This window comes from Phascolarctos cinereus, unplaced genomic scaffold (genome assembly GCF_003287225.1).
Source record: "Phascolarctos cinereus isolate Bilbo 61053 unplaced genomic scaffold, phaCin_HiC Scaffold_2;HRSCAF=192, whole genome shotgun sequence".
Lineage (NCBI taxonomy): Eukaryota > Metazoa > Chordata > Mammalia > Diprotodontia > Phascolarctidae > Phascolarctos > Phascolarctos cinereus.
The window spans coordinates 87,217,990-87,235,394 of record NW_027555625.1 but is presented as its reverse complement, the minus strand read 5'-3'; the positions used below and the strand labels follow the sequence as shown (position 1 = coordinate 87,235,394).

General features: G+C 39.7%; 1 long non-coding RNA gene across 1 annotated transcript in view; it reads left to right on the top strand.

Annotated features, from left to right (window-relative positions):
- The window catches only part of LOC144455592 (uncharacterized), a 33,479-nt gene that overhangs the window by 9,692 nt on the left and 6,382 nt on the right, over nt 1-17,405 (top strand). Inside the window, exon 2 of the long non-coding RNA XR_013484309.1 lies at nt 1,941-2,108. This is a non-coding gene — a long non-coding RNA (uncharacterized LOC144455592). The remainder of the gene's footprint in view (nt 1-1,940; nt 2,109-17,405) is intronic.

Sequence of the window (17,405 nt, the reverse complement as noted above, 5' to 3'; positions counted from 1 at the left end):
AAAATAGCAAATAGTATGCTTCAATCTGCATTCAAACTCCACAGTTCTTTCTTTGGATGTGGATAGCATTTTCCATCATGAAGCCTTTGGAGATGTCTTAGATCCTTGCATTGCTGAGAAGGGCTAAGCCTATCAACTTTAGACATTGAGCAGCGTGGCTGTTACTGTGTACAACGTTCTCCTGGTTCTGCTCACTTCACTTAGCATCAGACCATACAAGTCTTTCCAGGTTTTTCTGAAGTCTGCCTGCTCATCATTTCTTATAGCACAATAGTATTCCATTACACTCATATACTACAACTTGTTCAGCCATTCCCCAATTGATGGGCATCCTCTCAATTTCCAATTCTTTGCCACCACAAAAAAAGCTGCTATAAATATTTTTGTACATGTGGGTCCTTTTTCCATTTGTATGATCTCTTTGGGATACAGCCCTAGGAGTGCTATTGCTGGGTCAAAAGGTATGTACAGTTTTATAGCCCTTTAGGCATAGTTCCAAATTGTTCTCCAAAATGGTTGGATCATTTCACAACTCCACCAACAATGCATTAGTGTTCCAATTTTCCCACATCTTCTCCAACATTTGTCATTTTTCTGTTTTGTCATGTTGGCCAATATGATAGGTGTGATATGGTACCTCAGAGTTGTTTTGATTTGCATTTCTCTAATCAATAGTGATTTAGGGCATTTTTTCATGTGACTATAGATGGCTTTAATTTCTTCACCTGAGAACTGCTTGTTCACATCCTTTGACCATTTATCAATTGGGGGGATGACTCGTATTCTTATAAATTTGGCTTAATTCTCTATATATGTTAGAAATGAGGCCCTTATCAGAGACACTGGTTGTAAAAATTCCCGATTTTCTATTTTCCTTCTGATCTTGGTTGCATTGGCTTTGTTTGTGCAAATTTAATTCAATTTAATGTAATCAAAGTTATCCATTTTGTGTTTTATAATGTTCTCTATCTCCTTTTTGGTCATGAATTTTTCTGTTCTCTATAAATCTGATAGGTGAACTGTTTCTTGCTCTCCCAGTTTGCTTACAGTATCAGCCTTTATATCAAAATCATGAACCCATTTTGACTTTATTTTGGTATATGATGTGAGATTTTGGTCTATGCCTAGTTTCTGCCATACTCTTTTCCAGTTTTCCCAGCAGTTTTTGTCAAATAGTGAGTTCTTATCCCAGAATCTGGGGTCTTTGGGTTTATCAAATAGTAAATTACTATAGTCATTGACTACTGTGTCTTACATACCTAAACTATTGCACTGATCCACTACTCTGTTTCTTAGCCAGTATCAAGCAGTTTTGATGATTGCTACTTTATAATACAATTTAGGATCTGGAATGGCTAGGCCACCTTCCCCTGTATTTCTTTCCATTACTTCCCTTGATATTCTGGACCTTTTGTTCTTCCAAATGAATTTTGTTATTATTTTTCTAGCTCTATAAAATAATTTTTTGGTAGTTTGATTGATATGGCCCTGAATGAGTAAATTAGGTTAGGTAGAATTGTCATTTTTATTATATTAGCTTAGCCTACCCATGAGCGACTGATGTTTTTCCCATTATTTAGATCTGACTTTATTTGTGTGAAAAGCATTTTGTAATTGTGTTCATATAGTTCTTGAGTTTGTTTCAGTAGATAGACTCCTAAATATTTTATAATGTCTACAGTAAGTTTAAATAGAATTTCTCTTTCTATCTCTCGCTGTTGGGATTTGTTGGTAATATATAGAAATGCCAACGATTTATGTGGGTTTATTTTATAGCCTGAAAGTTTGCCAAAGTTGTTTATTACTTCAAATGGTTTTTTTACTTGATTCCCTAGGATTGTCTAAGTATATCATCATATCATCTGCAAAGAGTGATAGCTTTGTTTCTTCTTTGCCTATTCTAATACCTTCCATTTCTTTTTCTTCTCTTATTGCTAAAGCTGACTTTTCCAATATGATATTGAACAACAGTGGTGAAAATGGACCTCCTTGTTTCACCTCCGATCAGCTGAGCTTTTTAAAATCCTCAAGGATGATGCTGTTGACGTACTTCATTCTCTATGCCAGCAAATTTGGAAACTCAACAGTGGCCACCGGATTGAAAAAAGGTCAGTTCACACCCCAATCCTAAAGAAGGGCAATGTCAACAAATGTTCAAATTACCAAAAAATTGCACTTATTTCATACACCAGCAAGGTTATGCTTGAGATTCTGAAGCTAGGCTTCAGCAATATGTGAACTGAGAACTACCAGAAGAGCAGGCTGGTTTTCAAAGAGGCAGAGGAACTAGAGACCAAATTGCTAACATTTGCTGGATATGGAGAAATCAAGAGAATTCCAGAAAAAAACCCCATCTATTTCTGCTTCATTAACTACACTAAAGCCTTTGACTGTATGGATCACAATAAAATGTGGCAGGTTCTCAGAGAGATGGGAGTACTAGCTTATCTTACTTGTCTCTTGAGGAATCTATATTTGGGCCAAGAATAACAGTTAGAACCAAACATAGAATAACTGATTGGTTTAAGATTGGAAAAGAAGTATGATACGGCTGTATGTTGTTACCATATTTGTTTGACTTCTATGTCAAGTACATTATGTGAAATACCAGACTAGACAAATCAAAAGCCAGAATTAAGGTTGCTAAGAGAAATATCAACAATCTCAGATATGCAGATGATATCACTCTGATGGCAGAAAGTGAAGAAGAATTAAGAAGCCTCTTGACGAGAATGAAAGAGGAGAGTGTAAAAGCTGGCTTGAAGCTTAACTTCAAAAAAGCTAAGATCTTGGAAACTAGTCCCATAACTTCCTGGCAAATAGAAGGAGAATAAATGGAAGTGGTGTCAGATTGTATGTTCTTGGGCTCAAAGATCACTGCAGACAGTGACTGCAGCCATGAAAAAGGAAAGACCTCACCTTACTGACAAAGGTCCATATACTCAAAGCTGTGGTTTTTCAAGTAGCAATGTATGGCTACAGATTCAGTGCTTTCGAATTGTAGTGCTGGGGAAGACTTTTGAGAGTCCCTTGGGTAGCAAGGAGATCAAATTAGTCAATACATAAATTAATTCAGACTATCCACTAGAAGGTCAAATATTGAACTTGAAGCTTAAATACTTTGGCCACATAATAAGAAGACAGGATTCATGAGAAAAAACTCTGATATTGGGAAAGATTGAAGGCAAAAGGAAAAGGGGACAGCAGAGGATTAAATGGATAGTGTCATGGAAATAACAAACATGAATTTAGACAGATTTTGACAAATAGTGGAAGATCGAAGGGCCTGGTAAGGTAGAGTCCATGGGATCAAGAAGAGCCAGACGTGATTGAACAACTGAACAACAGCAAAAGGCTTAGCTGGGCTTAGAGGTCCAACCAATGCTGAGTTGATCAGGTGCCATGACTCCGGAAAAATGCTACCATTGGGACTCTTGGCATAGATTCAGAGGTTTTCTTGTTCAGTTGTTTCAGTCATGTCTGAGTCTTTGTGACCTCCTTTGGGGTTTTATTGGCAAAGATACTGGAGTGGTTTGCCATTTTCTTCTCCAGCTCATTTTACAGATAAAGAACTCAGGCAAACAGGGTTAAGTGGCTTGCCCAGGGTCACGCAGCTAGTAAGTATCTGAGGCCAGATTTGAACTCACAAAGATGAGTCTTCCTGACCCCAGGCCTGGCACTCTATACCACCTAGCTGCCACGTGCTCAGAGGTAACCATTGCCTAAGAGCTTTGGATCTGACTTGAAGTGATACTCGTTGTCTACTCTGGCGTAAAAGAGAGGCTAGCACTGTGGGTAGCACTGTCTGTGGTTTTTGGACCAAGATGACAGTGACTAGGCTGGAAAGGTCTTCTCTCTGCTGGACAGGGCTGAAAGTGACTTCCTGCTTAAAGTCAGGGGCTAGGAATAGAAGGAATAATAAGCACAGCTGTCTTTTATGGACAAACACTCTGTCTGCCAATTCATTTTTCACCCACTGTGGGGCCTGGGCTTAATCTTCAAAGCTGCCATCTCAAGACCTTCAGGGAATATAGAATCACTGGAGCTTGGGCCTGGGTAGGAAAACTTCTCAGATTGACCTCTTTTTGCCTGGAAAGAAAGAAGGGAGATATACAGAGCAACGACAACACTGTTCACCAAATCCCACCTCCAGGGAAGAGAGGGGTACAATGGTACACTGGTACCTCCTGGTACCATGGAAGGCAACCTAGACTAACAGTCAGGAGGCAAGTCATTTTGCCTTTCCAAAACAAGGGAATGAGATTAGATGAGGAATTTTTAACCTGAGGACCATGAACTTAAAAATTTTTTGTTGTAACTGTATCTTAATAGTATGGGTTTTCTTTGTAATCCTATGTATTTTGTTTTATGAATTTAAAAATATTATTCCGAGATGGGGTGCATAAGCTTCACCAGACTGACAAAGGGGTTGGTAGCACAAAAAAGGTTAATATAACATATACAGTACTTTGCAAACCTTAAAGTGCTATATAAATTCTATCTATTATTAAAAACTCCTTGCTAGACTGAGAGAGGTAGGGAGACTACACTCTTTATACTTACTTTACACTGATTCCTGAAGTGAATGGAAGGAACGGAAGGGGAGGAGATAAGGTTCTGGACAGAAGATTGGAGACCCAGAGATTTCTGAGTTGTATCTTCCAACTAGACACAGCTGGATTCTTTGTACCTGTGACAATGTCCTGAATACAGTATGTACTGGAACATTCTTCCTGCCTAGAAGGAATGATCTTCATCCCCATCCCCACCCTCATCCCCCACTATCACTAGCTTAAGAGGGGATATTACAGTTGTCTATTGCTGAAGATACTGCAATTCTTGGCCTCCTTTCCAAGCCTGACCACTTGGAGTTTCCCTCACTAGGAAACTTGGGCTAAAAATTCAGAACTGTCCCCTTTAGTCCCTAATGGGGTAGAATGATCTGTGAAGGCCTGGGTGGGAGATTTACAGTACTCAGGGTAGATTCAGTATTGGGGGATTGAGGAAGAAGGGACAGGATGTCTAAGATATGACCATTCCTGTGGGTGGTTGAGATAGAAGACAGAAGCTTGAATTGAGGAGATAGAGAAACCTTGAGGACAAGTTGTTTGAAGAGAGAAGGGACTGGGCTAGAGAAGAAGCTTATGAGCTGGTTACTAACCATATTGAGGAGGAGAACATGGTCCATAGGTGACAGCAATAGGGATTTAGACAAGATGAAGAGAACTTTGAAGGTGGTTACTGGGTAATGGTGGTGGAAGAGGGCCTGAAAGTTGCAATGGGGGGCACGGAGTACAACCAGCTCCTCTTGGCTCTCTGTGTTAGGAAGTACAAGAAAAGAAACAGCAAACGTTGGATAGAGTAAGGAGGTGTGGAGTCTTTAGGAAAAAGTTAGATTTCAATGAGCACCAGAAGAGAGGAGGAATGTGAGGAGAGATCTTGGCTCATAAGATCACAAATTTGGAGCTGGAAGTGACCTATTTAGTGAGTCATTTAATTCAACCTCCTTGTTTAAAATTTTTAGCTATATTGTTTGTTTTTATAGCTCCTTAATTTTCAAATTATATATATATTTATAATATATTATATACACATATATATCCCATCCAGTTATTCATTCCTTATAATAAAAAAAGAAAGAAAAAGAAAAAAAGTTCAGTAAAACTAACCAATACACTAACCAAGTCTGATAGTTTAGAGAATATTCCATACCATAGTCCTCTACCTTTGCAAGGAAAGGAGAGAGGTTAATTTTCTCATCTCTTTTCTGAGACCAAGACAGGTTTCAGTTTCATTTTTGTGGTTTTTTCAGTTACATTGTTGTAGGCTTCTTGTATGTTGTCTTCCTGCCAATTCCCTTATTTGTGAAAACTGAGGCCCAGAAAAATGAAGAGACTTGAGTAGGGTCACACAACTTCCAAGTGACAGAGTCAGGATTTGAACTTAGTTCCTCTCCTCCAAAATCTAGCAGTTTGTCCAAAGCACCACAATAGAGGAGGCCTCCAGGGGGCTTACGGTGGAAATGGAGGACAGAAGAAGATTGGGACTGGAAAAAGCTGGTTCTAAGTTTACTGTGGGGAATGGAGAGTAGGTTCCCTTTTGTCACTGGTCCTGGGGATGCTGAGTGACAAGGATCGATATACTGAGTTTAGAATGGTGGTGGGGGCTGGGAGTGGTACAGAGGGTTGATGGTCACTAGACCCTGAAAGCAGGAGGGGGGAAAGGAATGGCATCCAGGGGCAAGGATAATAATAACAATAGCTAGCATTTATATAATGTCTATATACTAGGCATTGTGCTAAATACGTTACAAATATTATTTCACATGATCCTCATAAAGAGCCTGCAAAGAAGGTGCTATTATTATCTTCATTTTACAGTTGAAGAAACTGAATCAAATGGAGGTCAAGTGACTTGTCCAAGGTCACACAGCTAATAAGTACCTGAGGATGGATTTGAACTCAGGTCTTTCTGACTCCAGGTCTGGCTCTCTTATCCACTATGCCACCTAGCTGCCCTAATGGTCCCTAAGGATGGGGCAAGTCCAGTAGCTAACATTAGGGTGAGAAGAATGTCCCCCAGAGGAGATACAGTAGTTGCTGTCAGCCTTTGCAAAAACGGGAGAGGTGAAATTTCTCATCTCTTATCTGAGACCAAGGTTGGCCATTGTAATTACTGTTAATGCTAGCTCAAAGCTCAGTTCTTGTTCTGTTATTAGAGAAGAAGTGGAAATGTGGTGAAGAGTTCTCTCTTCTTGGAGACAGAGGATCTGGGTTTAAGTCTTGACTTTGCTATTTACTAGCTATAGGACCCTAGGAGAATAATTTAGCGCTACTGAGCCTTAATTTCCTCATCCATAAAATAGCAAGGGCAATAACACTTGCATTTTCTCACAGGAATATGAGGAAAGAGCTTTTGTAAACCTTTGAGCATTATTTTAAAACATATCATTCAAGTTTGTTTTATTTTATACATGTGCACATAAGTGTGTGGTGTTGTGTGTGTGTGTGTGTGTGTATCCATGTCTTATTTCCCCTGCTGGAAGCTCCTTGGGGGCAGGGGCCACATCATAATCATCTTTGTATCCCAGAGCCTTGTGCCCAGTAAGTGATGAATGAATGATGTCGATGATTGAAGTAAAAAAAAAAATTAGGGGATAAGGTGGGGAGCAGAAGCCATATTTCTTCAGGTCCTAAGGGGCCTAGGAAAGATTCCCTGTGTCTGAGTGAGTGCCAAGCCACCTGTTGTGGCAAACCCCCTCCTCTTGAAAGTTTCCCGGGAGCGCTATGTTTCAAGTTTCAGTCCAGACCTTCTGACCCTGGAACAGAAACAGTGGCTGATGGGCCTTAAAAGCTCTGCAATTCGGTGCAGAGCCTTGGAAAGATAGCCAGGCTTTTCTGAGCCCTCCCACTCTCATGCCCACCCACACTCCTTGCTTCTGAGTGATCTAGACAATATCTAGGATTGAGCTAGCTAAGCCCTGCTCTGCCCAGGAGCCAGGGCTTACCCTGGATGCCAGACATGATGTTGGGGCTCCATCTGTTGGTCACACTGAATATACACATGGTACTCCATTTTACAATCAAGATGTGTGACCCCTCCAACTTTGGCTTCAAAATTTCTTCACCTCTTCGATTCTGGCAATTTGGAGTTAGCAAATGCAATAGGCTTCTGATGTCACATCACTTAGAACCGTAGAATCACAGAATCTGAGAATAGGAACGAGATATCAATCCAGCCCACACATGAAAGGGACCCCCACTATAATATATCATTCAAATAAGTCATTACTGTGGGGAATGGGGAGTAGGTTCCCTTTTGTCACTGGTCCTGGGGATGCTGAGTGATGAGGATCAATATACCAAGCTTAGAATGGTGGTGGGGGCTGGAGGTGGTGCAGACGATTGATGGTCACTGGACCCTGGGAAGGCGGGAGGGGGAAGGGAATGGCATCCCAGGGGCCTTGAAGACCTTGAAGGACAGGAAAACTCATCACCCCCTATCCATTCCACTTTCGGGCAGCTCTAATAGTTAGGAAGTTTTTCCTGACATCAAGTCTAAGCTGGCAAGTTTGCAACTTTCACGCATTTCTCCAGGTTCTGCCCTCAGGAGTCAAACAGAACAAGTCTAATTTCTCCCCAACTTGACAGTCATTTAAACACTTGAAGACAGCTTTGATGTCCAATTATGCTCCCCCGGTATAAAATTGCTTCCGAACCTGCTAGGCTGGCATCTATATACAGCACAAAATATTTACTCAGCTTTCCCAGAGCCCACACCGCTGCAAGTGTGATGTATTCAGCTCATATTTCTGGGCCTAATGAGCTCCAGACTGGAACAGAGTTTGGGCCAAAGGCTTCTTTTTTGCCCTTCTCTTTTTGATTCTTCATAATCATAAACCCATTGGCCCTGTTGAATATGTCTTTGACCTAGTATAGCTCCTGGGGTAGGGATGCAGAAACAGGCTGAGCAGATGACAGCTTTCCGAGGGAACTCTGGATTACTTCAGTCCTGCCCTTCCTCAGAACTCAGGGGAAAAAAGGTCAAGAAGAGAGCCTATACCCAGATATGGCTCCAGGTTGGATGAAGCTGTAGCTGCATAAAAAGTATACTTGACTCAACAGAACACTTCAAAAGTGTTTCTAAAACCTTCAGATACTCCCTATTATAGCCTCTAGGATAAAATACAAATTACTCAGTCTGGCATTTAAAGCTCTCTATTTGACTCCAACCTATACAATACAATGCCTGGCGTATAATAAGAGCTTACTAAATACTTGATTGATTGATTCCAGCCTGAACTCCCTTAACTTTAATCTGAATCTCTGGATGCCAAAGCCATAGCTATGCACTCTGTCTCCTGGGAAAATTCATCTCAGGATGAGGATAAAATGATAATACAGTGAAGTGGATTCAAAATTGTTGAAGGACTAGATCCAAGGAGTGTTCGTTGTTCTTAGAAGAAAATCTTCAGCCAAATGCCCCAGAGATCTGTTCTGTTTTAACCAGACCATTAATAAGTATGCTATGACTAACATTCTTTTCAAATGTGCAGATGTCATGAAGCTAGAAAGGACAGATAATATGTTGAATACCAAAAGTTTTAAATAGGCTAGAACATGAGACTAAATGGAGGAGTAAGATGACAGTTAAAGGGAATAAACATAGTTTATTCATAGTTGGCTTCAAAAAATAAACTTAAAAATTAAATTAAAGCAGAGAGGACGTCATCCTAAGAATTGAGTATTGTCATGCCCAATACATTCCTGGGTAAAGAAAAATGACAATGCTTCAAGAAAACTTAAATTCCTAAGGCTTGTATTGAATCTATATCTGTATCTATATCAATATATGTATATATACACACACATTCCATTCTTAATAGCAAAGGAAGAGTTGGGTCAAAGATTAGGATTGTTTTTGGAACCTTGATTATGTAATACCATGGTGTGCTCTCCCCAAACTGAATAAGCTTCTGATTATAACAGCAATGAATGTGTGCCTATTTTGCCACACCTACTTCCCCCAATTACATACCTGTGGGTTTATCTTGAAAAGCTTTGTGAAGATAGCCTAGAGTTCTGTGCAGATTTCTGATAGTAGATATTACCAAATCTTTAAAAAGATTTCAGATCCCCACCGTTCTTTGGATGGGGCTAGGTGAAGAGTTCTATATTCTTAGAATATTTGGATGAAATATGATGTATCCCATGTACTTAACGGAAACCGTAGAACTGGTATTTATTGACAGCTCCAGAGCGGCAGTTTCTAGCTGAACCAATATTTTTTAACAGTTTTTTCCTTGTGCTCTTCCAATATCTTCACAAATACTGAGAGATTATCCAGAAAAACTAGCAACTCTGAATATTTCCTATCACCCATGACTTTTCTATAACCCCTGAAAAATGACAATGGAGCCTAGAAATGCACTGAGGTAGGTTTTCAAATTGGTTAAAAACTACTGAAGGCTGATTTTCCTCCTACTCCTCCCTTCCCAATTATTCCATTAAGCTTCAGAATAGAGCCCTGAGACTGTACCATCTTGACTGGTGAGTACAAACTTAACTAGTCCATGATTTCTAGCCAGCGACAGACTATGCTTCACATTTCATCCACCCACACTGCTCTGTCTCTGAGCTGGTTCCTCTTCCCACACCCTCTGACCCCATCCTGGTTTGCACATTTTGCTCTAGGAAGAGTAATCAGATATGACTAAATGCTTCTGGGAATGGCCATGGCAATCAACTGGCCCATGACTTCATTCATAATCTCTGTGATTCTGGAGACCAAAATGCCTTTTCCTGACCACCACTAACTACCTTTTATTTTTATTTTTTGGTAAGGTGATCAGGGTTAAGTGACTTGCCCAGGGCCACACAGCTGGTAAGTGTTAAGTGTCTGAGGTCAGATTTGAACTCAGATCCTCCTGACTCCAAGGCCCGAGCTCTTCCCACTGCACCACCTAGCTGCCCCTACTAACTACCTTTTAGGCGTTGTCTCCTTCCCTTTCTCACATTAGAATATAAATTCTTCCTTTTATATTTGTATCCCTTGTTACTTAGCATAATGCCTAGCAATATAGTAGTGGGTGCTTAATTAGCATTTTTTAACTCATTCATCCCATTCATTCATTCATTTTCTTTATCTTCTACCACAGAGACCAAATATTACTCACCAGGTAAGTTCAACACTGAAAACTACTGACTGCCCAGATAACAGTCGGGTTTCTGGAAGTCATGGCATGGTGTACTTCCCCATTTTAGTTCTCCCATTCAAAGTCTGATAGTTACAGACCTGATCTTTTAAGTCTTATTTTGGCCATTCTGACTAACAGACTTCTTGGTAATGCCATTAACATTAGGTGGTTCCTGAGTTCTTCCATCTCAGAGAGAACCACTTTCCCAGATTGCTTCCAAAAAGGCAGAGTCACTGAGATGAAGTATATGCATTGCTTCTTGGTCACATTCAACATTTAAATGAGGCAGCAAGAAGGCAACGGCAATGGCCTTTGAGCTAAATTTCTTCCTCAGATCATCCTATTTTTTCAGTGCTGAAGGATCTCCAATGTAAAACTTCTCTTTCCACTCTTGAGTTAGAGGGTCCAGTGCTTCTTTGTGTTCCCTTGCAACAAGATCCTCTATCTTCCTATACGATGTCACACAAGAAGATTGAATTGTCAGAAAATGAACATTTTGTTATAGTGTATAGAAGTAGGGTTTAGGAGGAAGCCCAATCCTTCCCTGATAACTAACTAGCTATGTGATCATGGGCAAGTCATTGAAACTCTGTTTCCCCTTCTGCTGGTTGTTGTCCTTCTTTCTTGAAGAGGACCAAAATGACATCACTATGTTAGAGTCAAGTTTCAGTGTGTCTGCCTGCAGCTGATCAGACCATATGAGCTCAGCAGGCTCTACCACAGGTTGGGCACAAATACTGCATGTGAACATTGGGGTTGGATTCTCTAAATTTGTGCATTTCACGTTTCTTTTGAGCTACTTCCATTCTGCTTTGCTCACAGGATACGGCACTTTCTTTGATGTGGGTATGCCATACTGGGCAGTTCTATGCTAGTGTGTTTCCAGTCATATAAGCTATCTCTGGTTTGCACATTTTGCTCTAGGAAGAGTAATCAGATATGACTAAATGCTTCTGGGAATGGCCATGACAATCAACTGGCCCATGACTTCCTCCATAATCTCTGTGATTCTACAGACCAAAATGCTTTTTCCTGACCACCACTAAGTACCTTTTATTTTTTATTTTTTGGTAAGGCAATAGGGGTTAAGTGACTTGCCTAGGTCCACACAACTAGTGAGTGTCAAGTTCTTCAGAGAAACTTTGAGAGTGTCCTTGTTGCGCTGCTATTTGTCCTTTGTTCTTAAAGAGAACTGTGACATCACAGAGGTGATACCATGGCATGCAAGTGAATTGGATTTAAGTGAGGCAGGGCTGTGCAAAGTCACCAGCCTCACTTTCTCCGCCAGAGCCATCTGGGTCCAGTGGCCAGATATGGATCAGGACAACTAAAGATGGCCCAGGGTGCAGTGGGGGACCTTGGACTTTTCAAACTAAGGTGTTTAACAGGTCTTAATCACCATTCAGTGATTAAGGCTTAATAAGAAGTGAGGCAAAGAATAGCCTCTTTTAAAAAAAAAGATTTGGGAGAAGACCCTCTGGGTTTCTGGCCCAAGCAGAAACAATTGTTATGTTCATTCAGTCCTGTGCCAGTATCTCCCAACTCACATAATCAATTCCAAAGTTCTTCAGGGAAACTTGAAGAGTGTCCTTGTATTGCTTCTTCTGATCACCATGTGAGTGCTTGCCTTGTGTGAGTTCTCCACAGCATAGACTTTTAGGCAAGTACATTTGGCATTCGAACAATATGACCAGCCCATCAGAGTTGTGTTCTCTGCAGTAGAGTTTGAATGCTCAGCAGTTTAATTGGAGAAAGAACCTCGATGTCTGGTACTTATCCTGCCAGGTGATCTTCAGAATCTAAAGGGGGATGATAATGCCTATAGTATCTACTACATGGGATCGTTGTGATGCTCAAGTGGGATTACACATGTGAGGAGCTTTGCAAGCCTTCAGGCCATGTAAATATCATTCATCACTGAGCCATGGTTTGCTGCCTGCAGTGCTATGTCAATAAGTTGAAGAAGATGAATTTGGTTTCAATCGATGTTGAAAATCCAGAGAGATTTTGTTTCTGAGGCTATGGTGTCCATCATCTTGTTGACACCTACCACTTCACTTGGGAACTCCAACCTCATGTGGGACATGTGGGATAGTCCTCACTCAGCCCACAAAGGATTAACCCTTACTTGGCTATACTGTAAGCTGTTGTTCAGTCATTCTTCTGTCATGGCTGACTCTTTGTGACCCCATTTGGGTTTTTTTTGGCAAAGATACTGGGGTGGTTTGCCATTTCCTTTTCCAGATCATTTTTACAGTTGAAGAAACTGAGGCAAACAGGGTTAAGTGACTTGCCAAGGGTCACACAGCTACTAAGTGTCTACAACTGGTACCTATTATTTGCCCAACATGGTAGGACACTCCTTAATCCTCACCACTGCAACCAGGGAAGCATCTTATCACTACAAAAGAAACAGCAGTGGCTCAGCAAACAGAAATCTGCCATGAGCTTCATCAGCAAAGGTGCTATTTTGGTCTCAAGAGACAACACCTGAGGGGATTGCCTGGAGTTTTGTTCTGTTGTCTTAACGTGTTATCTGTGTCCATATACTCTTTCCTTTACCTCCTGGTTGAACTAGATTAGTTCTGAGCAGCTGGGGAGTTAGGGTGGGGAGTTTCCACCACTTGTGCTGCTGCAGATGCATTATAGCATGTACATGTACAGACTCCCTCAACAATTGAGTCAGGCTAACGTAGTCCATGGGCTCCAAGGGCACTACATCTTTAATAGCAGCTTCTCTAACTTCAGCATAAATTCAGAGGCTTTCTATTGCTCCATTTGGGAAGCAGATAGGAACTTTATTTAGGTGTCCTCAGCCCTTGGACTAAATTGGCTATTCATCATCCAGAAGCATTCATGTACCATCATCTGAACGTATTACATCTTCACTGTGTGTATAATATCAACAACAGGACTCCTGAAGCTCTCTAGTATTAGTCTGTGATTCTCTGAATGCCTTTGTTGTCATGTCTGTGATATATTCAAGCCTGATATCAAAGGCTTCCTCTTTAGGCAATCGGTCATGGTGTCCCAAGAACAACTTTTAATTTCCATAGTACCTTGCTGTCCCACCCCTGATTGTACTGCTTCAATAATAACATATACCAGGGGTTGGCAAACTACTGCCCTCAACCTATTTGTGTACAGTTGGTGAGCTAAGAATTATTTTTACATTTTAAAATACAATAAAATTTTATTTGAAAATACTAAAAAAAAATCCTTAGCTTCTCAGTCTGTATTACAATGTAAACTAATGCTTGTGTGGCAATATTTTAGGGCCAATTCTACTCCTTGACTCTATCATATTGATTCTCATAATCCTAATTCTAAAGTAATCTAGGGTGTGTGTGGACACTTCCTTATTCTAACTAAAATTGTAACTTTCTCCCATTAATTAATTGATTAGCTCTGAGCTCCCTCTCCCAGTATATTAAATATACTGGAGAAATTTTTTTTCCCCCAGTAAACAGTTGCTTTTATGAATATGAATTTCAAAATGAATAAATATGAATGAATATCAAAACCTCTAATCTCTCAGGTTTAAATAACTATCAAAGTTATTGTCTGTAATTTATTAACAATGTAACCAACAAAACCACAAAGGTGTAAATATATTATTTATGTTTTAGTTATGAGAAAGATCACAGCTACAGTCACCTCAAACCATCATTTTTACTTGTGACTTCTTACTTCTGGAATACAGTCACATACAATTCAGCTCTAAATATTACAGGCAAGGATGCCCAGTCTTCTCTCATTTACTTGCAATAATTTACTGCAGTAAAAGCAGGTTAAACCCAGCTCTCTCAAGGTTTAAGTTATTTCTCTCTGTCCTCTAATAGTTTCTTTCTAGCCATAATAGGTATCTTCCCTAAATGACAGTTAAAATTGCTACAATAAATAATAAAACAGTAAAAACAAAAACAAATCAATGTCATCATGGTATTTTCATTAAAACCATTCATGAATTATGGCCAAAGCTATAAAACTGTGCATACCCTTTGATCCAGCAATGCCACTGCTAGGTCTGTATCCCAAAGAGATAAAAAGGGGGGATACGAACCTATTTGTACAAAAATATTTATAGCAGTTCTTTTTGTGGTGGCCAAGAATTGGAAATTGAGAGGATGCCCATCAATTGAGGAATGTCTGAAAAAGCTATAGTGTACAATAGTGATGGAATACTATTGTGCTATGAGAAATGGCAAGCAAGATGGTTTCAGAAAAACCTGGAAAGACTTACATGAACTGATACAAAGTGAAGTGAGCAGAATCAGGAGAACATTGTACATAGTAATTGCAATATTGTATGAGGAAGAATTGTAAATGACTTTGCTATTCTCAGCAATCCAATGATCCAAGACAATCCTCCTCCAGAGAAAAAACTGATGTTGTCTGAATACAGACTGAAGCTTGCTATCTTCCTTCCTTCTTTCCTTCCTTCCTTCCTTCCTTCCTTCCTTCCTTCCTTCCTTCCTTCCTTCCTTCCTTCCTTCCTTCCTTCCTTCCTTCCTTCCTTCCTTCCCTCCCTTCTCTTTCTTCTTCCTTCCTTCCTTCCTTCCTTCCTTCCTTCCTTCCTTCCTTCCTTCCTTCCTTCCTCCTTCCTTCTTCCTTCCTTCCTTCCTTCCTTCCTTCCTTCCTTCCTTCCTTCCTTCCTTCCTTCCTTCCTTCCTTCCTTCCTTCCTTCCTTCCTTCCTTCCTTCCTTTCTTCTTTTTTCTTTCTTTCTTTCTTCTTTCTTTCTTTCTTTCTTTCTTTCTTTCTTTCTTTCTTTCTTTCTTTCTTTCTTTCTTTCTTTCTTTCTTTCTTTCTTTCTTTCTTTCTCTCTTTCTCTCTTTCCTGCTTTTTCTTTCTCTTTCTAGTATTCTTGCACAAAATGACTAATATGGAAATGTTTTACATATAACCTATATCAGATTGCTTACCGTTTTGGGGAGGGGGGGAGAGGAGGAAGTAAAGGATAGAATTTGGAACCCAAAACTTTTAATAACTGTTTAAATTGTTTTTACATGTAATTGGGGGAAAAATAAAATATTATTTTAAAAAATACTCATGATGCTCCAGTTTCCCCACAGGCTCCTCAAGGAATGCTCTTTATAATGTTTCTTAACGAGATACAATAAGAGTTAAAACAGTTCTCCCAGCAAAGATGTTTTCTCCATCACTTTCTCTTTCCTTACAATTTCTCTCAATCTTTTACCATTAACAGTCTCTCCCAAATGACAGCCAGTCCCTCAAAGATCCATAAACTCTTAAAGATACAGTAACAGTATCTATAGTTTCTGTTTAAGAGATTATTAAAGCTGTTGTTACACTTGTGCTGCCAGTGAATCATTGCCAAAAGATGAAGGTGTTAGCACTGGGTCACTGGCTGCTGGGGAGGGTGCTGTTAGTAGACATTTTATATTGTTCTTAGTATATTCTGCTAAAATCACCAAGTCTTGGTCACCAACTGGAGGTTTAGAAACTAATTTGCAATTTCTCTCTTCATCAATGATTTCCTTTTTTGGACCTGAGAATTCCAAGTTTTAGTCATTTCACAAAATACAGCAATGGAATTGTCTTTCTTCTTGAATGTCTCTCTACTCCCACCCCAGCCCTTGCCGAGTTCACAGCATGGTGCAAAATCCCTTCAATATTCTCATCACTACAGCTTGTGGCTGCATTCCAAATCGATAGTCCTTGAGGCTGGTGTAGTCCTTCTATTAAGAACCAATTCTCTAATTCCTGAGTAGCCATGATGCCTGTTCATCCCAGCACAAAATATACAATGCCACTTCAACATAAACAAGAATGCAATTCGTTTTAGCCCAATTATATGAGTCCAAATTACCTGGATTGTTATCCAGATTTGAACTCAATGAAATGCTGCTAAAATTTGCTGTCCATACACACATTTTAAAAAATTACTGCAGCCTAAATCCAAAATTTCAATGCAACCTAGATTAAAAGCAAAACAAAACAACAACAAAATATCTTCAGTAGATTCCTGCAATGTTAAAGCAGGTCACCTTAGCTTGAACCAATATACAACAAATATCTTTAATAATCCCTATGTAGCTCACATGAACCTCTGCAATGTTGCTTATGGACTAATTACTCCTTCATGGACTTGGGTTTATGTTTTGGGGGAAATTGTATTTTCTGGTAAGTTTAGCCTGCTTGACTCAAGCACCTACCCCGGAGTTATGCCTGGAAATTCTAAGGTCAGCTTAGATCTAGATGTTTGGTTATTACTAAACTCACAAAAACATGGGCAGACAATAATGAAATTTACATTTACATAGTGCTTGAAGATTTTTGAAGTGCTTTATTTACAATAACTTTATGATGCAGGTAGCACAAATATAATTTTTTTCCTATTTTATAGATGAAGAAACTAAGATTAGTAAGCATCTGAAGTAGATTATAAAACATGTCTCCTGATTCATCATCCATCTATCTTATATACTATTCAGTATACTTTGACGTAATGGAATCAACAGAAGAATTCAACTAGAACATAAGAGGAAATGAAAATAAAAAAGACACATTCAGCCACCGTTCCCTTAAATGAATGTATCGTATAAGCTAGTTCGCATCTTGCCCAGAAGTCAGTTGGTGTCTACTGCAGTTCAACCTCTCACCCTCAGCAGCTCAGGACTCCTCAGATTAGGGATCTAATTCTTTTCCCCACATTGATCACCCCATGCCATTCCCCAATTTATTACC